Here is a 27,954-nt window from a genome sequence, read left to right on the forward strand (position 1 = left end):
TAGCTAACTTCTGCTTATGTGCCATTGGCCAGCCATAGAGACTCAGGGGAAGCTGGGAAATGGGGGACCATGGTTAGCCCAGACCAGCCATGACCCATCCATGGAAACTGGGCACGTGGCAATCCCCAACAACAGGAGAACGTGATTAGCAAGGAGGAAGGGGCGGGGGGACGTTAGGAGGACAGCCGACAGTGTTTGCCCCAGAATGCACAGACTTTGTGTAGTAGGGCACCAGGGCTCAGAGAGGGGAAGTGGCTTGTCTGAGGTCACACAGCAAAACAGAGACAGGTCTGGAAACGTCTAAGGCCACAGGCGAGGCACCTACCACCCCCAAACCCCCATATGCTGTGACTTCTTGGTTGAAAACCCCCCGTTAGAGGACCCGGGGTCAAAACCTTCAGGAAGGGGAGACACTGGCCGTCGTGGAAGGTGAAGGAGATTGTCCCTGCTGTCACCACCCTCCAGGGGCAAAACCAGCTCTTCAGGGCGGCTAGCTGGCAGGCGGCTAATTACCCTTGTCACCCACTCTCTTCGGAGAGACAGCCATATAATCTGCCCGTCAGGCAAGGAGAGGGGGTGGCCCCTCTCCCCCACCCCGTGCCGAGGTTGGCACTTGGCATCAGACGAGTGGTGCCAGGGCAGCGGGTGAGGGAGGGAGCGATGGGGGGGCCAGCTGGTGGGCAGAGGGACAAGTGGGAAGAGACAGTGGGACTGGGGAAGGACAAACCTCAAAGGATGCCAGGGGCCACGAGCACTGTCAGGATGGGTAAACTGAGGCAGGGCCAGGGCAAGGCCCCTACCCTAGGAAAAGAGTGGGCTAATGGGACAGTTTCAGTTGTTCTGGGTCTGCAGGAGTGAGAGGGGATATGTCCTGGGGGGCATCCTGGGAGGCGGTCAGGGCAGGGAAACTTGAAGCAAGGCTGGGGATTCTGGAAGCAAAGAAAGAGTCACCCCGGGTGAAAACACGGGGATGAGGACGGGTGGGAGGACCTGTGAGCAGGCTGGGTCAGGCTTGCGCAGCTTCACTGGAGGCGCGGGACGCGTCGTGCCATCCTCCAGCAATCCTGAGGGCCCCCGTCCTCCCCCGTTTTACAGATGAAGGGTCGAGGCTGAGAAGCCACACCGCTATTAGGTGAGGGACGGGGCCCGAGCTCAGGTCTGCTTGACTCCAGAGTCGGGGCCGTATCCCGGGCCCATCCCACTTCCCTCCAGTTGGAAGGGTGAGTGAGGAGCGGGTCGTGGGGCCCCTCGTGAGCCAGCTCAAGGAGGCTGGACGTTGAAGACGGGGAGTCACTGAAGGTCTGATGCAAGAGGAGGAAGGCATAGCCAGGTCTGTGTAGTAAGGGACCCTCGGCTCTCTTTCTAAGCCCCCACCCAATAGCCTGGGTTTATTTTCCTGCTTGGCCCTTCTTAGGGGCACAGTGAGTGGTTTTTACACTGCACTTGGGTTCAAAGCCTTGCCCTGCCGTAGACGAGCTGTGCGACCTCAGACAAGCTATTGAAACAGGCTGTCCCACAGGTTCCTTATCTGTGCAATGGACAGGTGAGGAGCGTCTACCTGGCAGTGTTGGTGTAGGGTGCCAGGCAGGTAGCAACACCCCATAAAGGTCAGCCATTATCACCAGAGTGTCACGTTGGTGGGTCACGTATTTATTTACGTGACATGTCTCCATCTCTGCCTTGCTCCACCGACAGCTCCCCCAGGGCTAGGGCCAGGTCACTCCCTCCAGTGTCCCCTGCACCTGGCTCTAGAGATATCCATGGAGTGAACAGCAGGCGAACAAATGGGTCCTTCTGTCTGTGCCTTCTCAGAGGCAAGGACTAGGGGTTCCCATAGCCACGTCCCTGGGGCCCAGGGCAACACCTGCTCTCCTGGGGAGATTCTAATGGAGCCGCCTCTTGGGGGATTTGCCCAGCCAGCTGGCTGACCCGGGCACCCGTGACGAGGCTTCTGCCCCTGACTGCTGAGCCCAGGAAGGCTGACAGCCTGCTCAGCACGGCTGCCACTCAGCACAGACCGGGCAATCCCCGGGGAGACGTCACAGGCAGTCGGGGGCGGCTGATGTCTTGGTGACGCTGCTAATCCAGGGCCCAAGTTGCCCATGTGTCAGGCGGTGACTTGCAGAGGGGGGTTGGGGGGTGCGGAGGGGATCCCGGGTGCAGAGCAGCTGACGCTGAATCAGGGGACAGCGGGCTCCTCCTGCCGGGGACGGGGAGCGGGGGGCGAGCTGGGGTCTGCGGGCCCCTCCTCCCGGGCCCCCTGCCCAGCAGCCCCTGGCGCCCCGGCCTCCTGCCCCCCACACACACTCTGCATGGCTCCAGCATCCGGGAGTGGGGGGACGTGCGGCCGGGGAGAAGGACCGAGGCGGCAGCTGTAAAGGTCAGCAGCTCTCGGAGCTGGGAACATCCACGATGCAAATGTGGAATTTACACTCCCGGAGTGGCCGCTGCGTGCCAGCCAGAGGCCCGGGCGTCGCGGACACAGCAGATGTCCTGAGCCATGCCCGGAACTGGGCAGTTCTGGGACTCCCCCTGCAGCCCCCCAGGCTGGCGTGAGGGGTGGGGCTGGGCGGCCTCTGGGCGGGCCGGATCTGGGCTGCCTGCCTGGGATTTCCGCCACCAGCTCTCCTGGCTCCGCGGCTCCGAGATCCCAGGGCCCAGGCGCAGGGGAGACCCTGGGCACCAACCCAGCCTCTCCTCCTGCCTCGCCCAGCTTCTCCCCAGGATCATTTCCCTTTGGTGGAATTTTCCCCATCTTCCCCCCTGCCTGGCGGGGCAGGGCTGAGGGGGGCGAGGGGAAGGAGAAGCGGACTCTCGGAGCCCTCCTGTGGGCCAGGGGCTTTCCTTTAAACCTCCTGACACCTTGCTCTGATCAGCCCTCGACTCCAGGAGAGGAAACTGAGGTCGAGAGAGGGAAAGTGCCTCGACAAGACCCCACGCCTGCAGCACGGTGGGGCGGGACTCGAACCCACGCCTGTACCTTCTCCTCCACCCCAGGGAGAATGACCCTCATCTTTACTTAGCTCCCGCCATCCCCAGCCCTCTTTCCTCAAATTGTTTAGCCTAGCGGACCTGAAAAGATGTCCCCCGTACCGGGCGCTCCACATCAGCCCTCCCCTGGGACCTTGATTCGGCAAACACGTGAGCACAGGCTGAGCCACCGTGAGCTTTCGGCCTCCGTGCACCCCCCAGGGGTGTAACTCGGGGTTCTTTCCACGCCTGCCCGCCCCCCTGGGAACCCCAGGGCAGAGTCGGCCTTCTCCGCTGGCTGCCCCCCGGCTCCCACTGGCCCCGGCAACCAATGCGGAGGTTGCCACCCCGTGGGTGCTTGAGACAGCTCCTCCCCGCCTGAGTGACAAACCTGCGGATCCGGGTCCCCGGGGACGCCGTCCGCAGCCTCCTCGGCTTTCTCAGGGCTCAATCTTCATCTTCCCGAGTTTGCAAACGAACTCAATCTCTCACTCAGCTCTCTCTCTGGCTCTCCCCGCTGACTCGGTTTCCTTCTCTCCGCCTCTCTCTAGGGCTGTATCCTCCTGCCTTTCTTTCTGTCTCGTCTTTCTCACTTTCTCAGTTTTCTCTTTCCGTTCTTGGTCTCGCTCACACTTCCCTTTGTCTCCTTCTGCGGCCCTCCGGGCCTCTCCCTCTATCCAGTGCTTGTCTCTGTCCCCAGGTCTGGACCTGTGCTGGCTCTTTGTCTCTCTCTCTCTAACACACATGCACACAAGCACCCATTCTCTCTCACACACACGTACACATGTGCAGACACATGTGTGCACACGTGCATGCAATCTCTCATATATGCATTCGCACAGGCTGATGCCCACGAGCCATCCCAGGCCTCTACCCCGGGAAGTCCCTCTGCACCAGCCATCATGACCCGGCCTGTCACTCTTGTCTCCTGGACCATCAGAGACTTTAATCCGATTGACATTCAGTTAACGAGTTCCCACCACTGTTGAGAAAAGCTGCACGGCCGGTGCTGGGCAGGGGGGCTCAGAGTTCAGAGCTGATGCTGGACCACTGGGGAGCCAGAGGGCAGGGAAGGAGGGGAAAAGGGCTCAGTAGAGAGCTGCGTGGTGGGAAGCGGCTGCCCCGGCCAGCTGCAGTTTCCTGGGCCTCCTGTGGGATAGAGGCCAGCCCTGGAGGAGCCCCGCACAGCTGTGAGGCACTTAGCAGGGTGTGGGAGGGAAGCAGATTCGGCCCAATGGATAGGGCGTCCGCCTACCACATGGGAGGTCCAGGGTTCAAACCCCAGGCCTCCTGGCCCATGTGGTGAGCTGGCCCATGCACAGTGCTGATGCGTGCAAGGAGTGCCCTGCCACTCAGAGGTGTCCCCGCGTAGGGGAGCTCCACGTGCAAGGAGTGTGCCCCATAAGGAGAGCCTCCCAGCGCGAAAAAAGTGCAGCCTGCCCAGGAATGGCGCTGCACACATGGAGAGCTGACACAGCAAGATGACACAACAAAAAGAGACACAGATTCCCAGTGCCGCTGACAAGAATGCAAGCAGACACAGAACACACAGTAAATGGACAGAGAGAGCAGACAATGGGGTGGGGGAGGGGAGAAATAAATCTTAAAAGAAAAAAAACAGTGTATGGGAGGCCATGGGCACAGAGAGGCCCAAGGAAGCAAGAGGACCTGGCCAGGGCCACCTGGGGAGGTGGGCTCCTGACCCCGGGCTCTGTGTTCTCGTCCCCCCCACCTCCAGACTCCCCAGGGCAACGCCTGAAGCACCTGCTGGTTGTTGGTTATGCCAGAGGCATCTGGGAGCGTGGACTTGAGAGTGTGGGGACCAGGCCCACGGGACCCAGTGCTCAATGTGGACAGGCTTCTGGGGCTGTGGGTTGCCTGGGGAGGAAGGTGGGAGGCCTCCAGAAAGGGGGAGGGGCCTGGGGATGAGCCCGCGGAAGTTGCTGCTGGGAAACAAGCCCCTCTGAGGCCCAGGAGCTGGGGTTGGCTCTGCCCTCCCGGGGCTGCCATCCTGTCCAAAGCTTAGCACCGTGCGGCCCACTGCCCACGGAGCCCCAGCCCTGGAAGGGCAGTGCTGGAACTCTGGGGGTCCTTTTCGGGGAGGGCCCCCACTTCCAGGCAGGGCTATGTCAGACTGCGTTTCTTTCCAGGGTCGCTTGACAGTGGTTCTCCGTGACCTCAACCTGGAAGGGCCCAAGTCTTGGGGGTAACCTGGGCACAGGAGTCAGGGGCTAGCCTGGACTCGCAGGGCAGTGGCACAGCATGGTAGTTACAGCTCACGTCCTGGAAACAATGCTGGGGTTTGAACCCTGGCTCTACCATACACAAGATTTGTGACCTTAGGCAAATAACTTAACCTGTCTGTGCCTCAGTTGCCTCAAATGGGGGATAAAAATAACTTCTATGCTCCAGGTTGGAGGGTGGGCTCCCTGAGATAAGGCAGGTGAGGTACTTAGCTGGCTGGCTGCTGCAATGGGAAATGGGGCTCTGAGTTCAAGTCCTGACTCTGCCTCTTCCCAACTGAGCAACCTTAGACATGTAATATAAGTTTTCTCCGTTTTCTCATCCAAAAAAAGGGTTAAGAATTCCTTTCTCAGAGGGGCTCTTGTGAGAATTAAATGGACCCTTAGAAGACAAGTGGTGGTGATTGATTCATCTTGTGTTCCGTGCTTGTTGCTGGGGTCGACGGTGAGGACGACCTGTCCATTTCCATGCAGGGAGTTGGGAGCAGCCCAGGATGGAGGCCCCTCCGGGTTCTCCCTGTGTTGGGGAGCACGGCCCGTCCTGGGGCACCCCTCAGCCTCTGGTGGAGCTCAGCCCAGAGGGACCTCGTGGGGGATCCCCAGGCCCTGGGCTCCGTCGTCCATCGCCCTGCTCCTGGGGCGCTGTGTCCCTGGGCGAGCCCGGGGCTGGGTGGCGGGTGGCGAGGGGCACGGTGCTCGAGCCTGGGCACTCCGCTCCCCAGGCAGCCCGGAAGGACGATGGAGAAGGGCTGCAGTCGGCCGACGGCGCGCAAATCCCTGACCTTGAGCGGGAACCCCGCCTCCGTAGGCCTCGGCCTTCCCGTGGATAAAACGGGGCAACTGCTGCGGCCTTTGGATGGTTCTTTGTGACAAATGAAGATAATGTGGACTGTAAACGTGCTTCGCACGGTGCCTTCCTGCTCGGTCAAGGGCCACCGATACACTGGCTGTGTTAAACATTCCAACCATGCTGACATAACATTAGGGTTTGATAACCCACGGTGCTGGCAAAGCAAGAGGGAATCAGGGGAGCATGGACAGGCCCTGCTGGTGGGTGCGGCACAGTACAACTTCCGGGGAGGGCAATCTGCCTTTCTCCACTTGAGAACTGCCAAAGACGCCTTAACCCAGCCATTCGCCTCGTGGGGATTTATCTCCGGGTTCGCTAGCACACGCTGGAAGAGACATACGTACGACATGATTTATTGCCATACAACGTCATTGCCAAAGCCTGGAAACAAACTAAATGTGTATCAATCAGATCCGCTAAATAATTTGTGGGCCAGCGATACAATAAAGTAACCGTGCAACCACAAAATAAGACGAGAAAGCTGTTTTTCAACTATGGTAGAACAATAACCCAGATACATTGTCAAAGGGAGAAAGCCAGGTACAGAGCAGGAGTCCATGCATTTTTAAAGGCGAACATATAAGCATATAAATGAAGGAGATGGTTTCTACACCTTCGCCGGAGGAACAACTGGCAACAGCACTTCTCCCTGCAGCCGGGCTGGGTGACCAGGGGCAGAGCTTGAGGGCAGCTTCTCACTGTGTGTCCTCTGTGCCTTTTGAGTTTTGAATCCTCTGCACGTAGTACCTACTCAGAAAATGCGTGTCAATTATTTCCACATTTTAAGATACCCATTTTATTATTTGACCTTCCGGGCTGAGACTGAGCTTTGTGGCCCTGTCGCAGGATGGAAATGGTGTTTGGGGCCCTCAGAAGCTGGGCCCAGGGCTGTGGGCGGTGAGTGGGACCCCCAGGGATGGGGGAGGGGGCCAGGCCTGGTGCCCCCAGCCCACTCCAAAGGCAGGGGAAGGCAAAGACCGAAGGGCTGCGTCTGCACCAATCCAGCCATGGCTCCAAACAGGCGTGCAGCCCTGGAGGCCACATCCGCCCTCCCGTTGGCCACATCCTGCTGAGGCTGGGCGCAGAGTGGGTGCGCAGACCAGGTGGGCGCCGGCAGGGGCGAATGGCTGGGGGAGGGCTCCGGAGTTGGGGCCATCACTGTCCCCTGTGTGAGGAGGGATGGGGCATCCTACGTCCTCCCAGCAGCCACCATCAAATGCCCAGCCACCCCCTCCCTGAGACTCTGGCCCTGCTGGTCCCCACGTGCTCAGAAGCCCAGCAAGGCCAGGTTCTGCCCGTGCACCGAGCACCCACTGCGTGTCTTTCCCTCATGGTGGAGGAGGAGCCCGGCGCAGCCAGCTCTGCCCTCCCCCCCCCCCCCCCCCGGGGGCAGCACACCCTGTTGGCCTCAGGCCCTGGCGGGCGGGCACCCAGGGCTGACCCTGCCTCCAGCCTCCCTGGCCGGAGCCCCCGCCCCACTCCCAGAGCCAAGTCAGCCCCGAGGCCCAGCACCTGCGGGTCCGCGCTGGGGGCAGGAGCACCGCTGCCGGGAGACGGTCTCCCTGGATTCGGGCTGGGAGGCGGCAGCGACGGGGAGGAGGGAGGGTGCGCCCGCCCCCTCCCAGAGCCAGGCAAGCTGGGTGCTGGGCTCCTGGAGATGGGGTGAGGGCCCCTCCCCCAGGCCTGGTCACTAGGGGGCCACCAGGGCTGGACAGAAACCCCTTCCCCCCGATGGTGGTGGGCTGGGCAGAGAGGTCACTCCCTAGGGACAAGAACCTCACATCCGGGCTTTTCCTGCATGGCCAAAACTAGAGGGTCTTCACTGGGCTTCTCAAGCAAGAGGCGGGGGGGGGGTTGTCTCCTTACACCTGATTGCAACAGAGGTTTGCAGACCTACTGTGTGTTAGCATCTTCACACACATGAGAAACTGGCATGCCTTTAGCAGGGACGGAGGCTCAGAGAGGCGCGACCTGCCCTGAAGTCACGTGACTGCCCATCCCCAAAGGCCCTGACCCCTTCACTGCGGCCCTCCCTCCCAGGGCCTGCTCCCACGTGCCTCTGCAGGTGCTTGTGTGCCCTGGGCTAGCTCAGGCACACGGAGCAGGTGGCGCTGGAGCTGGTAGGGCACACAGAAGAGCATGCCAGGACAAGGGTACAGCCCAAGCAAGAGCCCGGAGGTGGGGATCGCCAGAAAATGGGCAAGACACGGAATTGAGCCTCCAGAGGGTGAAGGATGCGCATGGGGGCGGGGGGGGGGGCGGGCAGGAAGGCTGGTGAGGAAGGACGGGGGCTTCAGGTGCCAGGCTAGAAGCTGATGCGGTGAAAACTGCGGCACCCGCGGCAGGTTTCTGCTTGGAGGGTGGGCGTGGTGAGAGGCTTTCCGGCTGATTCCCCGAAGAGGCAGGTGGGCAGAGAGTCCCCGGGGGCAGGGGCAGTGAGGCAGCGGAGCGCCATAAGGGAGAGAGGCTTCTGGAATAAGGATGACTGGACTAAAGTTCAGGTACTGTCCACGGGCAGTGTGACCTCAGGCCAGTTACTTAGCCTCTCTGGGCCTAAATCTTCGCCTCTGTAAAATGAGGATGATCAGAATAATGCACCCACAGGCCTGATGGAAGAAGACAAAGTGAGTTACAACTTGCTCGGCACTTTAGAGCACTGGCTGCTAGAACACAGTGGGTGCTGAGGAAGTCTCAGCCACTGGTTATTTGCTGTTACTGGGATGGCTCTGGTGCTGAGTCCCCCACTGCCCAGACCTCGGGCTACTTTGTTCTGAGTTCCTGCTCTGGTGGGGGGAGGGGTGGAGCAGACCTGAGGTCAGCTCCGGGTGGGCCAGGGGGCTTGGACACACCTGTTTCCCTGGAGAACTCTCTGGGCCCCCTTACCCAGGCCCCCACCAGGTTCCAGGGTCCCCCCCACAAGCCCAGGAAGGAGAGCGGGGGGAGGGGTGCAGTCTGGGTGGGCGCCTGGGTGGCTCTAATGAGGCTTGCAGAGGCTGCGGAGGCAGGGAGAGGGCAGGGGCGAGGCGAGCCTGGCCTGACAGCCGGGCGAGCCGTTGCTTGGGTGAGCGAGAGCGCTGCTAGTCATTCGGCTGTAATCACCCTAATCTGCTCATTACCACTCCAGGCCGACTGGTGACTCAGGCCAGGGCCGCCCCCTCCCCGCTCCTGCTGGCAGCTGTGCAGCAGCTGGGCTCCGGGACAGCCCCCCCCAGGCGGGCTCCAGCACCATCTGCTTCCCCTGGGGGACCCGGCTCCACAGAGGGCGTGGCCAGCAGGAGCGGTACCCTCCCAAAGGTGGGGGTGGAGCTAGGGTACACCTGGCCTAATGTTTGGGGCCTCCCCAGAAGTGAGGCAGAGGTCCAGACGGGGGGTGCAGGAGGTCTAGGGTCTCTGCCGGGCCCCGGTGAATGCTAAATGACTGTTTACCCGACACTGGCGCCTCATCGTCCCCATCTCCGGGATGGGAGGGCTGTGTGACTCCCTCCCCGCTTCTCCAGCCTGGAGAGCAGCTGATAACCACCCTACCCCGCTAATGCAGGCAGACGCTTCCCCGACAGGAGGCCTGAGGCTTGCGTGGCTCGTGTGAGTGTTGCAGGGTGACCCATTAGAGGACAATTGATCTGCTGGCTTCTTGGGGGTGAGGGGCAGAGACACCACCTCCTGGCGCCTTCTGCCCCACCTGGCCCCAGGCCCAGGCCGCCCACCCATTATGGGGCCCTCAATCCCTTCTCCCCTACCCCTGCCTGGTTAACGGGGCTTTGTTTTTTTCACAAGTCAATGGTTTTTAGTCCATTCACAGAGTAGTGCGCAGACCCCCTCCCCACCCTTTTTTTCTTGTTTAATTTTTTTTCTCTCCCCTCCCTCCCCACCCCCCAGTTGTCTGCTCTCTGTGTCCATTCGCTGTGTGTTCTTCTGTGACCACTTCTATCCTTATCAGTGGCACTGGGGACTTGTGTTTCTTTTTGTTGCATCATCTTGTTGTGTCAGCTCTCCGTGTGTGCGGCGCCATTCTTGGGCAGGCTGCACATTCTTTCGCGCTGGGCGGCTCTCCTTATGGGGTGCACTCCTTACGCGTGGGGCTCCCCTACGCAGCACAGCACTCCTCGCGCGCATCAGCACTGCGCATGGGCCAGCTCCACACGGGTCAAGGAGGCCCGGGGTTTGAACTGTGGACCTCCCATGTGGTAGGCGGACGCCCTATCCATTGGGCCAAGTCCACTTCCCCCACCCATCCACCCATTTTAGAACATTTTCATTATCCCCAAAAGCAGCCCTGCACCCCGTAGCCAGAATTCCAATCCCACCATCACCCAACCCTAGGCAACCGCAAACCTACTTTCTGTCCCTATAGATTCGCCTATTCTGGGCATCAGGGAACTTTTTTCCCACCGCTGCCATTGCTAGAACTAGGAATTGCCACGGGCACCCTCGTTTACAAGGGGAGCGGCTAAGGTGTGCCGAGCGCCATCCGGGATCTGGGCACCCTTCGAGGGCAATTCCACCCAGGAACTCCCAGCACTCCTGGGGGCTGGGGGTCATTGTCATTCACAGGTCACAGGTGAGGCCTTGAGGCCCAAAGAGTTACGTAAATCCACACAGCCTGTGTTGAGCCCGGTTTTCACGCCTCTGGATCCTTCTCACGGAGCCAGACGTGGTTCCCGTGCAGGGTCTGGGAGCAGGGGCTCCCCTTCTAGACGGAAAGCTCATTGCGGCTGGGACAGCTGGCTGGTTCATGGGACTAGACCCGACCTGGCCCGGAGCAAGCCCTCGGCAATCGTCACCTTGAAGGGAGCACCGGGCACGCCGCTAAAGCAGAAGTGCTCGGCTGCCGCAGAGCCCCTGTTGGAAAGCCGCTCTTGTGCTTCTCTCCCAGCCTCTCATACTCAAAGAGTCAAGCCGAAGTCCAGAGAGGGAAGGGACCCACCCAGGGGCAAGAGGCTAGGACCTACGTGTCGGGACATCCCCAGGGAGCAAGGCCGGAGCCGGGAGCCCAGGAAGTCAGGAGCTGGCCCCCAGGGGCTCTCTCCCCTCCCCGGGGGGTGAGGTGGGTGACACCCCCTGCCCCTTTCCACTGGCCAAGCCAGGGCGGCTGAAGCGGGCTGGAGCCCCCTGTGGGGCCGAGCTCGCCGAGCACCCGATGGCGGGGTGCGGCGGGCCCCGTGGGCGCTGCCAGCCCAGCTGCCGCCTGCCGGTGCCCTGCCCGGCTTTCTCGGTGACTCTCTCCAGGGACAGCCCATGTGTATGCAGATCAGGGCCACCTCTCTCCCCGCTGTTGACACACCCAACTCCCTTATTCCATCGGCAAACATTGGGCCTGGAGAGACGGTCTAACTGGCTGGCCAAGGGCTCCTCCCGGCTCCCCTCCCTGCCTAAACAGTCAGCCCTGTTTGTCCTGCCTGCCCAACCCCCACTGCCTCGCTGTCACCCACATCCCTGCCCCCCTCCCGCTCCCGCAGAATCTCCCCGTCATGGCTGGAGGGGCCCACGGAAAACCTCAGACAACCCCTGCCCACCTACCCCAGCATCACCACCCCCACCTCCGCCTAACCGATGAGGGAGCAGAGACCCGGGTGGAGGGGCATGGCCCCGGGGCAGGTGGAACAGCGGGCAGGCCCAGCCTCCCACCTGGCTGCTCGAGCTCCGCCTCTGAACCTTCACACGGGCTGTTCCTTGGGCCAGCAAAGCCCTTCCTCTCTGCAGCCTCCCCTGCAACCCCCCAGCTGTGAGGGCTGCCTCCATCCCAGCTCAGACAGCCTTCTCCACCCATGGGCACCCCGCAAGGCCAAGACCTGGGCTGACCCCTCCCTCCAGGACCCCCAGCCCAGGGTGCCCAGAGGGAGGCTCTGGTAAGGGGCAGGAAACCAATGGATCTGCGGCTTGAGCCCCGGATAGATCCTCTCAGTCCTAGCCCAGCTTGGCCCCCCAAATCTGGGTCCTTGCTCCCCTGGGAAGCCTTCTGTGGCCCCTATTTTAGGATCTCACTGGGCTTTTTTTTTAATGCTTTTTATTTAATTTTAAAAGATAGATCACACAAAATGTTACATTAAAAAATACAGGAGGGGGTGGGGTGTGGGGTATATGGGAATCTCTTATACATTCTTTTCAAGATTTATTTATTTCTCTCCCTTCCCCTCCCATTGTCTGCTCTCTGTGTCCATTCGCTGTGTGTTCTTTGTCCACTTGCCTTCTTGTCATGCGGCACTGGGAAACTGTGTCGTTTTTTTCTGTTGTGTCATCTTGCTGCATCAGCTGTCTGTGTGTGCGGCGCCACTCCTGGGCAGGTTGCACTTTTGTTGCATGGGGCGGCTCTCCTTGCAGGGCAGGGTTCCTCTATGCGGTGCGGGGGACACCCCTGCGTGAAGGACGCCCCTGCATGGCACGGCACTCCTTGCACGCATCAGCACTGTGCATGGGCCAGCTCACCACACGGGTCAGGATGCCCTGGGTACCGAACCCTGGACCCTCCATATGATAGGCAGACGCTCTATCAGTTGAGCCACAACCACTTCCCTTTTATATACATATATATTTTTTTATTTATTTCAAACCTGTTTCCTCCCCACCCAGTTGTCTGCTCTGTGTCCATTCGCTGTGTGCTCTTCTGTGACCACTTCTATCCTTATCAGCGGCACCGGGAATCTGTGTTTCTTTTTGTTGCGTCATCTTGTTGTGTCAGCTGTGTGTGTGTGTGGTGCCACTTGGGCAGGTTGCACTTTCTTTCGCGCTGGACGGCTCTCCTTATGGGGCGCACTCCTTGTGCATGGGGTTCCCATTCAAGGGGGACACCCCCGTGTGGCAGGGCACTCCTTGCGCTCATCAGCACCGCGTGTGGGCCACCTCCACACGGGTCAAGGAGGCCTGGGGTTTGAACCTCCAACCTCCCATGTGGGCCAAGTCCGCTTCCCTTTTTTAAATATTTTTTAATGTAACATTTTTCTGATCTATGTATCTTCAAAAAATACAATTGAAAAATAAATTAATTAAATTAAAAATATATACATAGGAGATTCCCATATGCCCCACTCCCCGTAGCCCCCTCTCAATGGGCTTTTAAGACCACAGTCTCCCTCGATTCCCCCACGCCTGGACCCAGCCTGGGCAGAGCCTTCTCCGGGCTGTTGTGAGTCACAGCAGGCTGTAAACAACCCTGTAAGCACTGGCTGTACCACCAGGACCTGGCACTCGTCCTAGCCGCGCTGGGGGGATCTAAAAGAAGACACGGCTCCCACACACCCACCATGGAAAGGAGAAGGTGGAAAAGAAACAGGGGGAGGCTTCCACATTTGCATAGCCACACGTGCACAGGAGTCTGCAAATGCAGCGCAGCCCGGGAGGGGACAAAACAGGACCCGAGAAGTGGGAAAGGGAATTAAACAGGAAGCCTCCGAGAGCAAGGGACCTGCAGCAGGGACATGGCGCTGGGAACTCAAAAGCCACCAGCATGTACTGAGCAACTACCATGCAACAGGCGCTGCTCCAGGGCTGGGGAAAATGCAATGAGCAAAACTAAGATCCTGGTGCTCCTGGAGAAAGGGAAAAGCAGAGCAGGGCGAGGGAAGGGGCGGGGAGGTGGTCTGAGCCATCCTTTTTAATATCCTGTAGGACGGCACCTCCTTGGAGAGCTTTCCAACCACTTGAGGCCCAGAGAGGGTGAGGATTTGCCTGAGGTCACACAGGGACAGGGCGGAGGCAGGCCCCAAGGCCCCAAGGGAGGAGGTGGCAATGGGCACAGAGGCGAGAATGACCCCCACGAGGGAGCAGCTTTGGCCTCCAGAAAGGCCATTGGCTCAGCCCGTCCCCAACGTGGCCCACGCTGGGGCTTCGTTTCCATGGTCTTGGAGGGGGTGCAGGACGAGGGCAGGACTCCTTCTCCCCTGCTCCCCGGAGTAGCGGCCCAGGGTACTCAGGAAAGAAGCAGGGGCTATGGGTAAAGCCGGGCTCTGAAGTCCCCACAGGTGGGTTTTTGTGACTTAGGACCCCTCTGGCTCCCCATCTGTAAATGGGGAGCTCTGGCTCCAGGTCCCTGAATGGCATTTCCCGGACCAAAAAAGGAGTTTCTTTATGCCCCGGGGAGGGGCAGCCAGTCGGGTGGGTGGGCCCCCCGGGGATGGTTTGGCGTCTGAATGCTCAGGCCTCTTCCAGCCCTGCACCCCTGCCTACACCACGAAGCCGGTGCGGAGCTTGATGGGCACTAAGCGATTCCATTTGCCCGGCTTCGGCTGCCCAGGCCACAGCGGGGCCAGGCCGCAGGCGCTGACATTTCGGAGGCTCGTGCTCTGCTAAGTGAACATTAGACACATCACTTAGTTGCTGAAATTTGTGGCTGCTCCTCCACGCCGCTTGATGAGCTTTTATTGTCACTTCTCGCTGGTGCTCTGTGCTGGGAGCCTGGGGCAGCTCGTTCGCCCGGAGCCAGGAGGCGCGGGGGGAGGGGGATGTGTGCGATGGCACAGTGCCCTGGCTGGGTGCTGCTGCACCGCTGTGTTATCTTGAGCACGATGCCTGCCCTCTCTGGCCTCACCTGGAAACGGCTCTCCCTGCCCAGCAGCCCCCTCATTGGTCTGCTCCTGGGGGGCAGTCCCAGGCCCAGAACAAAGCAGCCTGTTCTGGGGTCACTTAGCCAGCCCCTGCCCCACCAGCCCGGAGCCCTCATTCGAGGCGCCTAGCACCTGCTCCTGGAGCCACGAGGGCCCCTCTTTCCAACGCTACTCCTCCCTTCTCTGAGCTCCCACCACACCGTGCCCGGGCTCACTCTGCACCGTGCCTGCGGGTACCTGCGGGTGCCTGCCTGGATCTGAGTCACCGTCAATGCCCAGCATGGACCCGAGACAGAGCTGATCTCTATAGACGTCCATCCATTCATTTGTCCATTCAACAGGCAGCTCTTGGGGCAAACTGTGTGCTCAGTTCAGGGTAGCAAACTGTGGCAACCGGATCCAGATATTAGAGGCCAATAAGGCACAGCCTTACCTTCCAAGGAGCTCCCCGTCCATGGACGAGAGGCACAACTAGATACCAGGCGACTGGCACACAGCTGGGGAAGCCGGGGAGGCGCAGGAGCACACTGTAGGGTGATTTAACACTGGGAAAACCAAAGAGGACTCCCTGGAGGAGGCAGCCTCTAAACCAAGACTTGAGGAATGAGTAGGAGTGAGCCAGGTAGGGGAGAGAGCCCCAGGCACAAGGAACAGTCCAGGCAAAAGTGTACAGAAAGCAGTTTGTATTCCGGAAACTGAGTAGTTGGTCTACTCTCGTTGTTCCTCCCTAATGCCTGACTTCTTCTCCCCCCTCTAAGGAAGCAAAGGGGACACAATTCTCTCCCTTTGGGGAGCTTCCCTCACTCCTACCCCTGCCTGACGAGGTCTCCCAGGAGGCTGGCCATTTGCCCGAGGTGCTTCTCAGCTCTGAGCCTCAGTCACCGCACCTGTTAAATGGGTGGGGTGGGAAGGCCACATGGTTAATACTGCAAGACCTGGAGGACAAAGGAGCAGGTCCAGCCCTTCCCCTGCCCGGCCAGGGGCTGGCAGCCTGGATCGGGCCTGGGTCTGCTGTGGCGGGATGGGCGCGGACCCTGGGTGCCAGTGCCTTCCATTTTGAGCCTTGGACCCTGCCTGCCATCCAGGGGTTTTTCTCTCCCTGGACCCTCCCCCCTCCCCCTCCCCTTCCCTCTCCCCCGTGCTTTGGATGGTGATTTAAAAAAAAGGAAAAGCAAAGAAAGGAATGGTCCTCCCGCCACCTCCAGGGATGGCCACGGTAAGGATAAGGAACGTTCTAACTGAACGTGGTCTCCGTGCAGCCCCCGCCACCACTCAGCCCTACCCGTCGCGATTCTCTGCCGACCACCCCATTCTTCTCACCCCCCAACCGTGCCCCAACTGCCCGGGGAGGGGGGCTGGGGAGGACACTCCTCCAAGCTAGGGCTGGGGACTCAGATCCTAGGCCTGGAGATGGGGTGAGAGGGGAGCCCCAAGAGCAGCTAGAGACGGGCCCCGCCTCCCTTCCTGGTCTGCAGGGAGAGCGTCTGGGTGGGGGCTGGGGGTGGAGTCCACCAGAAGACGAGGCTGAGCCAGGCTCAGTTCCGGGAAAGGGCTGCCCCCTCCCCCCAGGAAGGGCTCCGTAAGCTTATGGACTCAGATGGGCCGAGCCAGTGGGTGGACATCAGAAATGCTCTCATCCAACAGACGGGAGAACCGAGGCCCAGAGAGGAGCTGGGGCTTCTCCAAAATTTACACAGCCAGTTAGAGGAGGCAGTGGAGGGAATGGAAAGCAGGGCTGCCTTGAGGACGGCGGCAAAGCCAGGCTGGGAGGTCAGCGTTCCCTCACTCCTTTGGTCTTTTAAACTCTCTGAGCCTCAGTCTCTCCACCTGTAAAATGGGGATAGCAATACCTGTCACATAGGGTGTTGTAAAGTTAAATGGGACCATTTGAGCTCCTCATTTACCACTGTGCTCCTAGTACCTGGAACGCTGCAAAACATAGCCCTTCAAGGAGAGGGAATGGTTACTCTCACCCCCTACCAAGCTACTTCCGACCTGACATCACTGTGGGGCAGGAAGGGGTAACTTCTTTTATTCTATCCTTCCCTGGAGGGAAGGTGGGGGAATCTGGCTCTTGTGGAGGGAGGGAGGCAGCTGGACAGACTGGAAAGAATGGCTGCGCATCCTTAGGCAAATTCCGTGCCCTCTGTTTGGCTTCCCCGCCCGCACAAGAGGGCACCGCTAGGTGACGGCTGAAGCCCCCCGGCCCGAGGACTGCTCCCGAGCCCCCGAGGAATGGCTCTGCCTGCGGGGAGGTCCCTTCCCCTCTGGAGCAGGATGGCACAGCGGCCTGTCTCTGCCAGGTTCCCCGGGGCCTGTGTGCTCCCAGGCTGCCTGCTTCCAGGACCTGTGAGCGCTCAGTGCAGACACCAGCCTCTGCCAGGGTGCGAGAGCGAGGCTGCGGTGGGTGCTGGCTGGTTGACTCAGGGCAAGAGGGGCAGGCCGCAGGCCTGGCTGAGCACTTCACCTGCCTCCACCCCTGCCCAGCCTCACACCACTGGCATTGAGCAGCTCTCTCTCCCCTCCCCACTGGGCATTTGGAGGTGGAAAGGGCCACTGTAAAAAATAAAAATAAAAAAAAAAAAGAAAGGGCCACTGGAGATGGCAAAGCAGCCTACGCGCCCATTCTGGCCCATTAGCTCTTGCTCCTTTGCAGGCCCCTGGGAAGGAGGCTTGATTGCCGCCTCCAGGGTGCAGGGAAGTTCCGGGAACAAGAAGCCAGCTGGGACCAGCTCCTGTCCCGAGGTCCCTCCATGCTCTGTCTCCAACCTGTTGAAGGAGGGCGAAGCCACATTTGCCCCCCTTAATCCTCTTGGTCCCCCACCCAAACACACACATGTCATGTGGACACACCCTCAGCAGAGCCCTCTGGTCACAGCCTCGGAGAGAACCCCCGCAGCTGGGCCATTTTCTCGGGGTCTCCAGAGGCCCAGATCTGGAGATCTGCGAGTCCAGAAAGCTCTGAGCTCTGGAGAAAGAGAACAACATCCTGCCCCATCCCTAGGAGGAAACGGCCTCCAGGGGTCAGGGAGGAAAAACAGGAAGGGGTGGGCAGGGGAGGAAGTCCCGAGGGTGGGGCCTGGGGGAAGATGCGTCAGCCTGCCTCAACCTCCCTGCAGGGTGGGCCCTGCCCGGGGAGCTGCCACTGGGACCCTGGGCTGAGTTAGGGACTGCCTGGGGCTGCCCTGGGAGACTCTGTCCTCAGGTCACCACTGCCCACTGGACGGCTAAGTCAGGGACCCCAGATCACTTGTGGGAGCTGAGGGCTGGAGTTGGGGGACAGAGTCTCCCACCAGCCCGGGCGCAGCTCTGACACTAGTCCTCCTCTCCCCGCCCCTGCAGTGGGGAGCAACCCCCCTCTTCACTCACCCCTTCACTCTTTGTTGATTGCCCCCCTCCGTGCCAAGCAGAAGAGCGTTTCCTCCCACCAGGGTCCTTCTTTTACAGTCGAGAAAACTGAGGCGTGGAGAAGTTAAGGAACCGGCCTCAGGTTACACAGTAAGTAAGCAGGTTGGAGAGTTCAAACGTGGACAACTGGAAAGCGAAAGAAAGAGGGAGATCTTTTCCGGGAGGAAGAGGTCGCTGACAATTCAGTGGAGGGTGGGGGTGGGCGAGAAGCCACTGCCGCTGGGCGGTCCCACTGGCCATTAGCTGCCCAAGCTGGCGGGTGACTTCCCTGTGCTCCCCTCTCCTCACCCTCAGCCGCTGACCCCCTTTCCCACTTCCTGAGACAAGCAGCCTCTCAGAAGCCCTTCCAGATGCGCGGGCGCACCCGCCCCCCAGCATCTGCACCCACGCGCTCCCCTTCGCGCCTCCCACGAGGGATGACTCCCCACGCTCCCATCCGCCCCTCGGGCCCCAGGGCTGGCCCCTCTCCCCTGCTCAAGGCCATTGCTCCAGTGTCTCCTCGCGTGCTCTCTCACGCCCGTCTCATCAATTTTTCCCTCTCCCCTGGGTTTTTCCCATCAGGGAACACACATGCTGTTATTCCTGCCATCGCCCAGCTCCCACAAAACTTCTCTGGATCCCATGCCCCTGCCAGCTCCCACCCCTTTCCAGCAAAATCCTCCCAGAGCTGCCGACCTCTGCTGTCGTCGGGGCCTCTCCTCTCTATGAAACCCACTCCAATCCGGTTCTGTCCCCGCCACTCCACCACGTGCCCCCGTCCAGGTCTGCACTGGCTAAACCCACGGGGCAGTTCTCAGCCGCTGCAGCACCCACAGTTGAGCACGTCCTCCTGCCTGAGATGCTGCTGGCACTTGGCCTCCAGGCTCTCCGTCACTCTTGCCCTCTCGGCTTGCTCCGGCTTCTCGGGTTGCTTTTTGCAGTCGGCCTCTCTGCTTCCTTCTCCTCTCCCAGCCCTCCCAACAATGCCCCCTCCCGCCACCCCCTCAGTCTTTGGTCCTGGTAACTCGCTCCCCTGGCGATCTCACCCCTTCTCCTGGTTAAACAGCTTCCAAATGCTAATGGCTCCCAAATCCAGAGCTCCGGCCTGAACCTCAGATGCCCTCAGTCAACTCCACATGGCCTGCTGCCTAATGACGTAGATCCAACAGGTACAAAACCGAGCCCCTGAGTCCCCTCTGACAACTTGCTCTGGCACGTGCATTCCCACTGCGGGTGGGGGAGCCACGATGGTCCTTGGGCACAAAAGAGATCTTAGATCGGGCAGGGCCCCAGCATACAAACACACCTATAGTGTGTCGATGCTGTTAAAATGTCATGGAGAGGAGGCAATGGGGGAGAGAATGCCTAAAAAGGCTCCTTTGGGGAGTGCTAAGAATCAGCACTGCTCTAACACGCCTCTCCTTCCAGCTGATGGCAATTCTGCCCTTCCATTGCCGGGGCCAAAACCGTGGAGGAGGTGATCTCGCCTCCTCTCCTTTTCTCACAACCCACAAGCCATCCACCGGGAAATCCTGTTGGCTCTGCCTTCATGATCTCTCCACAATCCAGCCCCTTCCCACCACTTCCACGGCAGCTACCCGGGTCTGAGCTGTCATCATTTCTCGCCTGGATGGTGGCAACAGCCTCCCCGCTGGCCCCCCGTTTCTGCTCCTTCCCCTCCAGACAGCAGCCAGCAGGGCCCTTGTACAGCCTAAGCCAGCTCAGGTCTATCCTCCTCTCAAAACATCCCAATAGCTTCCTGAAAGTCTTCCAAGGGCCTCGCCTGCCCAGGCCCACTCCCCACCTGTCACTCTGTTGACTTCCTCTCCCCCTCACTGTCTTTGCTCCAGCCCCACAAGCCTCCGTGCTCTTCCCCTACACACCCACCTTAGAGCCTTTGCACTGATTGTCCCCTGCCCTGGCACAAGTGTCACGCAGGTAACCACATGACTAAGCCCCTCGCCTCCCCCTAGTCCTTGCTCAGATGTCACCTTTCAATGCGGCATGCCCTGGTCACCCTGACGTTGCCATCTGTCCCCAGCATTCCAGGTCACTGTTGGCTTCCCCGACCTTGCATTTTTCAACCCACATCATCTTCTAACATTCTATAAAATGGCCTTAGTTTGCCTGTGGCCCCCTGCTAGAAGTCCAGCTCCTCGAGGGCAGGGATCTCTGCTTGTTTTGGTCACTGCCATATCACCAGGGTGAGAGTGCCTGCACACGGGAGAAGGTGTGCCTGGCACAGCCCAGATGCCCCCCTCCCCAGGCTCCTGCCAGGTCTGGTGTCTGGCTCTTCCCATCCGCGGCTCCATGATGTCTCCCCACTGCTACACCCACTATTTCCTGTTGCTCAGATGTATACCCCCCACCCCCACCCCATCCTTTAGGGACACTCCCATTCTCAAACCCTTCTCAAAGGTCAGATCAGGAAGGGCCCTGCCTTCAGACCGAGGAGGAGCCTGAGCTTCTGCCTAAGAGCAACAGGGATCCGCGGAAGGGCTCAGAGCTGAGGCGTGATGTGGCCACACTTGGGCTTTGCTGGAGGCCGGTAGCCGGGCTGGGGGCTGGGGTGAGATGAGAGGGGGCCTGCTGGGCAGTGGGAAGGGCAGGGAGGGGCTGAGGAGGACCGGAGAGAGGGCCAGGACTTGCCAACAGGTACCTGCAGGATAAGGAATGGAGGGGAGGCAGGGACAGGCTCAAGGTCACAGAGATGGTGACACGTCAACCAAGGACAAGGAATAGTGGGGGGGGGAGCAGTTTGGAGGGGCAATGAGGGGCCTCGGCCTGAGACTCTCTCTCCCCCCATCCCCTCTTATTGGGGATTTCTTGTACCCCAACACCTCTAGCCAGAAAGGAGGGGAGGGCTACATGGATTTGGAGAGGAACGGGAGCTTCTCCCACAGAGGGCTTTTTCAGAAAACAGGTCTGAAGCCTGTGCCCAGGTCTACGGGGGAATTTCCAGCAAACAGTCCACACTTGCCTCACTGTCTGCATGGCCTTGTTTGACCAGAAAGACAAACAGGACAGGGAGTGGCCCTTGTGACATCAGGGGGGAGTCCTGAGCTCAGCCCAGGGTGTGGCTGGCAGGAGAGGACAGAGGGCATGTCCGGCTCGGACACAGCTGTCCCATAGAGCATCTCCCTGGAGGAGCCAGAGACCCTCAGGACCATCTCATCCCATGTCCTCATGCTGCAAATGGGGAAACTGAGGCCCAGAGAGAGAAAGCAAGTCGCCGCAGGACACGCCTCATTTTCTGGGGGTGGGAGGGGTGGAGGGGGCACTGAGGCTCTGTGGAGAGAAGGGCTCACCTGGCCTGATGGGGATTGACTAATAATGTCACCGATAAATATAGCTCCTTTCTTCCCGAGAGTTCAGAGCACTGCGCATCCATGATCTCATTCATCCACAGGATGTCCCTGGGGGGGGCGGGGGGAGGTGGGGTTGGGGCAGGGCCGTTTCGTGCAGATGTTGTAAAAATGCTCTGTCATCCCCCTCCCATAACCTTTCTCTTCCTCTTCAGTCTCGATTGTGTCCCCTTTCTTCCCCCCAACCCAGTTTAATTCAGCAACGAAAGTATGAGGTTCTGACTTGGCACAAGGTACTGGGCATTGGCAAGCACCGGGAGGCCCAGGACCAAGGCCATGGCCCTGTGGTCCCCATGGCCTCACAGCATGATGTTAGCACCCTCGAGCATGCAGAGATTGTATTGTTTCTGGGTATGGACCACCCTGGGAAGCCGGGCTTGGTCTTTTTCAAGTATCCCCACAGGCCTTGGCCAGGGCCGGGCATGTGGGACCTGCAGAAATGCTTGCCTGGGATAAGGTTACCCCTGGGTGTGTCCTGAGCATCCATCCAATGATGCACTTGTCCCACGTATGCCAGTTACCCAGAAGTGGGGCCCTGGTGGGGGATTCTGTATCCGAGGGCCTGGCACAGAGCAGCTACTCCATTAATGTTTGTTGAGCAGATGGATGAAAAAAGTGCAGGAAGGAAGCGGGAATGGCGAGTAGTGGGCCATCTTTGCCCTTAGAAAGCTTCCAGTCCCTCGCGGGAGTGGGGAAGGTAGGCAGGGAGCAGGACTGGAGAGATACACAGATACTATCAAGGAAGACACTTCCATCAGAGGAGGGTGGAGGAAGTACTGTGGGGCTACAGGAGAGTTCAGCCTCACCCTGGAGAATAGAGAGCGCTCTCTGGAAGACCCAGCGTTTGAGATGGATGGATTCTCACAGGCAGAAACTCGGAAAGAGTTCTGAACTGAAGATGGGGCGCTGGGCAAGACAAGGTGGGAACTCAGGCCAGAAGGGTCAGTCTGGGGAGGACTCCATGTGAGGCAAAGTTTCTCCAACATGCTTCCACAGGCAGTGGGGAGCCACCGAAGGCCTCAGGGCCAGGCAGCCTGATCAGAGTCTGTCTCTCAGAAAACCACAGGGAGGGAAGGCACTGGATTGGAGGGACCTGAGCAGGTAGGCGAGGGTCAGGAAGCTGCTGCTGGGGCGGGAGTGAGAGGTCAGGAGTATCCGACTTGAGGTGGCTGTGGAGCCTGAGATGAGGATGTAAGAGGCTCCACAGAGAGATCTAAAGGATCGGAAACCCATGAGACGCAGCCAGAGGAAATGTGCAATCCATCTAGAGCTCAGAGCTCGGGAGTGTAATGGGGCCTTAACAGGCCAGGGGGAGGGGCTGTCGCATCCCAGGGAAGGTAAAGAGCTGACCCCAGCTGGGTGGAGATGGCTCATGCAGAGTGCAGATGTGGAGTCTGGGAGGGCGGTCAGGGCCCCAAAGACAGGCTTGGGAGTTGGGGTGAAGCAAAAGCTGAGGCCGTGGAGTGGCTGAGATCACCGTGGCAGGAGAGAGTAGGGGCCAGAGAACCACGGCAGCTGAGGACGGGATCTCCGGATGAGAGGGAGGGCCTACTCCGGTGAGGGTTGGAGCATCCAAGATGTAATGGAGAAGCAGCAGCCGGCTGAGAAGCAGACCCCAGGCCTGCCCTTTATCCAGGAAAGTGCCAAGGGGTCAGTCCAGAGGTTGAGCATTAGGGTTCTAGAAGGGGTCAAGGCCAAGTGTGCCTCCTGGCTGCCCTGCCCCTCCGGCTGTGTGACCTAGCAGCCACACCTCGCTGCCCCTCAGCCTCCTCTTCTTCCCAGGGGTCACAACAGGCTGCTGTGTCTCTTAAGAGGGATAATGGGACTTATGCACTTGGCAAGCCCTCAGAGCTCAATAAATGGTGGCTGTTGCTATTACGATGATTACAGAGCCTGGCTGGACTCTGGATGCCAAGGACCCCGCAGGCCCTCGAGGCTTTAGTGAGGGGAGGGGCCTGGCGACCTGAAGTCGCCCCGTTCAGGAAGTGCTTGGGTCCCTCCTGTCACCTTCCCAAGCCAGGAGCATCCTGGAACTGGGGCAGTCACCGCTGACGATACCTTGACCTGCTGAGGGGTAGAACCCCACTCCTCGCTTGCGGTCTTGAACATCCACCTCCCCGCCCCACCCCTGCCAGCTCGCGCACGGCACCCTCCTCCCACCCCATCCCCGAGCCGGCGCCGACGCTTCCTCTCCGGTAATCGGTAATTCGCCTGCTCAGGCGGGCCCCGCGGCGCCCCCTGCGCGCACGCGCATCCCCGCCCCGGTCCCCGCCCGGGCGCGGACACTCCGGGCTCGGTGGGTGGGTCCGCCCAAGTTGGAGAGCAGAACCCCGCGCTGGAGGTGCCGGTTGCTGGGAGGAGGCGGCCCCGAGCCCCGAGCCAGGCGATTGCGGACGCTCCACTTCAGGAGCCGAGATGCCCCCGACACCCCCGCGCCCCAGTCCCCACGAATAATGCATCTGGGGCCACCCCGGGGGCACCTTCTGCGCGGCCCTGGAGGAGCAGGAGCGCTGGGGCGGGGCGAGAGGTGCCGGCTGTGCTGGGGCCTTGCAGAGGGGGCGAACGTCTTGAGTCGGTGGGTTCCGGCTTCTGTCCCCTCACACACGAGGCCTGAACCTGGGACTACTCGGGGCCTCAGTTTCCCCCTCTCAGCCTCAAGCTAAGGGATCTCCTTTCCGAACGCTGGAGACAGGTTAAGCAGATCCCCCCAGGCTCCCGGCCGTCCTATCCAGCCTTAGTGGGACTGGCAGGCGAGGCGTGCTGGGCCAGAGCCGGGGGGCACACTTACCGCCCCCTCCCCAACCGGAGAGGGCGGGGGCCTCGCTGGGAGGAGCGGGGCTTGACCGAAGCAGCCCTGCCCCCGCCGGCCTTGGGTCGCGCGACGGTTCCAGGAGGTTCTAGCGCTGGGAGGCCACGTTAACTAGGCCGCCGCCGCGGTGAGCGAAACGGCAGGAGCTGCCCGGCTGGGGCGTCTGGGGGAGGAGGCCTCGAGGGCCAGGGCTTTGAACAGAACACAGAAGGTTTCTGCATTTTATCAAAGGCGCTCTTAGAGACTAATCTGGGGAGGGGGGTGGGTTGGTGAAAGAGCTGCCGCTTGGTTGCCATCAGCGGAGGATCAAAAAGCCTTTGGTCAAAGAACCTTTAAATACCTTGAAAGGCAGGTGAAGTCGGTTCAGTGGGCTCCCGGCGAGATGGCAACATCGGGTTCTGAGCTGCGGACAGCCTGGCTCCCGCCACGGAAAGTGCTGGGGGAGGGGGAGGGGAGGGGAACACCAGCCACCTCCCCCACGACCAAGAGTCACCGGGTGGGGGGAGGGGGTAGGCGGAGAACTGGACGCAGATTATCAGAGCTGGAAGCAACCTCATAGGCGTCTGGGCCAGGGATTTTGATCTAGAACCTGCAGGGACACCCCCCCATTAGGGACAAAACGGTTGTGACCCTGTATATGCTTTCTGGGGAAGAGAAGTCCCTGAGGTCTGAGATCCAGCCCAACTTCCTCGAGGTATGGGCTGGTGACCTGTTAGGAGTGGTCACCCCAGTCACACAGCTGCAATTAGCAAGCCAGGGCGTGTCCACTGAGCCTCCGGGTAAGGGGGTGCACGGGCTCCACAGCCTCAGTCAGTCTCAGGGGGTCCCTTAGTTGCCCAAGACTGCCCTGGCTATCTCGGGCAGGGCTTGGTCAGAGGAAGGGGCACCTGCTTTTGTTTTTGGGGGATGTCAAGGTGGGGACCCTGGAGGGGGTCAGCGGTGGTAATAGGGAGAAAAAGGCTTTGGGAGGATGGGTGGGGGTGGGGAAGGGGTTTCTGGCAAGAGAATGTTTTCTGTCCCTATTACATGGCTGGAGACCACCCTGGGCTCCAGAAGTTCAGCCTGGGACCCGTCTGTGGTGCCTGGGGTCACCCCCAGAGAGTCAGGAAGACACCACCCTTGCCATCTCCCTAGTGGATTTTCATGTTTCCACGCCATGAGGGTGATTAACTCTGTTTTCCTGATGAAAAATAAAACTGAGGCTCAGAGACACCAGGCACCTGGGTCAAGGCCAAACAGCTGGAGAGTGACAGAGGCAGGGCGAGCAGTTGAAGTCGAAGATTCTGCCCTTGGCGCTGGCGCAGACCCTGCCTCTTTCGTGCCAGCTTCCAAAGCAGAGCCCGGCAGACGCGTGACAAGCGTGGGCCCAGGGTAGGCCCCCGGGATTCGCCGGTTAACCGGTCTGGAGAGAGGGAATTAATCTGCAAGTATGGATTTCAGTCTCCATCGTAACCAGGTGAGCTAGATGAGGGCAGTAGCTCCCTTCCAGGGGTTTGTGGTCATGTCCTCTCTGAGGGGATGACATCCGTTAATTTTCTGTTTTCACCTTCTCCAGTCTCTTGCTCTAGGAAGAAGAGGAAGGGGTAAGCGGGGGAGGGGGCAGCTGCAGGCTCTTTCTCAGCCACCTGCTACCTGGTCCCTGAGCCTGGCCCCTCCCGGGCTGGGCCCTTCCGCAGTCTGAATCTCGGGCCACCTGGATGGTGGCGAGGAGAGAGGTGTGTTTTGTCACGTGAGCTGCACAAACAGCTTCCTCAGCATTTTATTGAAAATTCAGCCCAGCTCCAAGGAGGTGGGGGTGTGGGACAGGAGCGCTGGGAAGACAATAGCCATGGAGGCCACGCCAGGTACCCGAGGCCAGAGGCGAACCCAGGAGCCCTGCCTCCCAGCCGTGGCCTAGCAACAGAGCCAAGCGGCCTCAGGGGCCCCCCCCGCTTGGGAGAGTACAGGCTGGCATCTGCTCCCGAAGGACAGGACGTCCGTTCCCCCTCCTCCCCTCCCTCTCCAAAGCGACACAGGGCACCTGGGCCTCATGACGGGTGTGTCGATCGGAAATAGGCCTGCAGGGTCCACAGCGCGCAGTGCAGAGTCCTTGGGGAACCAGGTGCTGCAAAGCGTTTCCCACCCCATCTTGCAACTCAGGACACAGGAACCTGCAGCGTCCAGAACGAGAGGCCCCGCCTGGGCCCCTGTCCACTAGAGGCTGGAGGTGGAGAGGAAGCACATCAGAGGCCCAGGCCCCCACCTGTGGCCTCATACCCTCTGACCACTTTTCTCAGCAGACCTGCTCACTCCTGCAACTTCGATTCAGTCTCTGTTTCCTGCCTGTGCCCAGTCTGCCGTGGCTGCTCCGAAAACAGGAGCTTCAAGTTGACTTTACTCTCACTGATGCTCCAGCAATAGAGAATAGTCTTCAAATGCAGCAGGATAGTTCAAGGTTGGACATCTGGAAGAACTTCCCCTGCCAGGCAAAACATGGAATGGGGAGTATGTGATGTCTCTGTTAAAGATGAACAAATAACAATAATAGCATTCAATATCTATCAAGAATAAGTTCTATGCTCCTAGTATGTTTTACATGCTGTTTCATCTCATTTAATCTTCACAGCAGTCAAAATAAGCTATTATTATTCCCATTTTACGGATTGAGAAAACTGAGGCTGAAGGTGTCAAGTGGCCTGCCCAGTGTCAGGAGAGTTAAGGATGGCAGAGCCACTTGAATCCATATCCTTTCTTCTTTCCTTGACTCTGTATCCTCTAGACAAAATTATTGAGGCCAGAGAAAGGATGTCTTCAAAGCTTTGCTTTGTGTCAGTGATGCAGGCAGAAGATAAAAATTGCCCAGTGTTCCCAACTCCCCAGAGCCTTAGTTTCCACCACGATGTCCGAGGGGCCATCCAGCTCTAACGTTCTGGAACAATGGCTGTCTAATGTCAGCCAGGAGTGAATGAGATTGGGGTTTTTATTTTTGAAAGGCACCTGCTGGAAGCTCTCAGGTGGGAGCACGCCCTGGGTTTATCTGGAATCCCACTGTGGTTGGCAAAAGGCAGGACGGCAGGACCAAGGCCTCTGCTTCACCCCAGCTCCCGGGGCTATGAGTTCTGGGGCCGTATGCGCCATCGGTCAGTTCCTTCCCTTTTGAGGCTTTGCCTTCCCCACCTGTCCACCTGTGGGATGGCTGAGTCCTCTCTCAGATGTCCTTCTCCTTCAACCCTGAAAAATTCCATGATTCTAGATGCTTAGTTGCAATGGATGAGGACTTCTGGCCTCTTTGGTTAATGGGGGAAGAATCTGGGATGGGGAGATCCCTAAACAGGGAACCCCTTTGTGTGCCCAGCCATGGCTGGGGGAGGGGTGGTGGGCAGCCTGCACCGTTTGCTCTTTTCTGGGGGCAAGTGAGAGGGGGAGCTGGGAGTCGGAGGAGAGAGGACCAAGGTTGGTGTCCCTGCAGTCCCAGACTATTTGATTTGGCTTTCTGGGGTTTGCCAGGCCCCAAAGCGGGGTGTGGATAACTCCTGGATTCTCCGCTGCAGGGTTTGTGGGACAGAATGACCTTTGACCTAGGGTCAGGGCTGGAATTACTGATCACTAAGAAATTGTAGGCTAGAACCTACACATGCCTTTTTTTCCTTCCCTTTTTAATTAGAACATTCAATCCAAGGAAATCTGTTCTCCACCAGAACAGTCTTCGTGGAGGTTTGCTTGGGGAATTTCCTTATTTGTTTCTCAACCGGAAAAAGATGTGGGTGGAGGTGAGTGTGTGTGTGTGTGTTAGGCTCCGTGTGAGTTCAAGGGG

General features: G+C 59.6%; 1 long non-coding RNA gene across 1 annotated transcript; it reads left to right on the forward strand.

The window, feature by feature from the left end:
• The first annotated feature begins 23,526 nt into the window (after positions 1 to 23,526).
• On the forward strand, positions 23,527 to 26,725 carry LOC131280268 (uncharacterized). The gene is made up of 4 exons (XR_009187785.2): positions 23,527 to 23,927; positions 25,487 to 25,617; positions 25,717 to 25,876; positions 26,438 to 26,725. It is a non-coding gene; the product is annotated as an uncharacterized lncRNA (long non-coding RNA).
• The last annotated feature ends 1,229 nt before the right edge of the window (positions 26,726 to 27,954 follow it).

This window comes from Dasypus novemcinctus, chromosome 10 (genome assembly GCF_030445035.2).
Source record: "Dasypus novemcinctus isolate mDasNov1 chromosome 10, mDasNov1.1.hap2, whole genome shotgun sequence".
In the NCBI taxonomy this organism is placed as follows: Eukaryota; Metazoa; Chordata; class Mammalia; order Cingulata; family Dasypodidae; genus Dasypus; species Dasypus novemcinctus.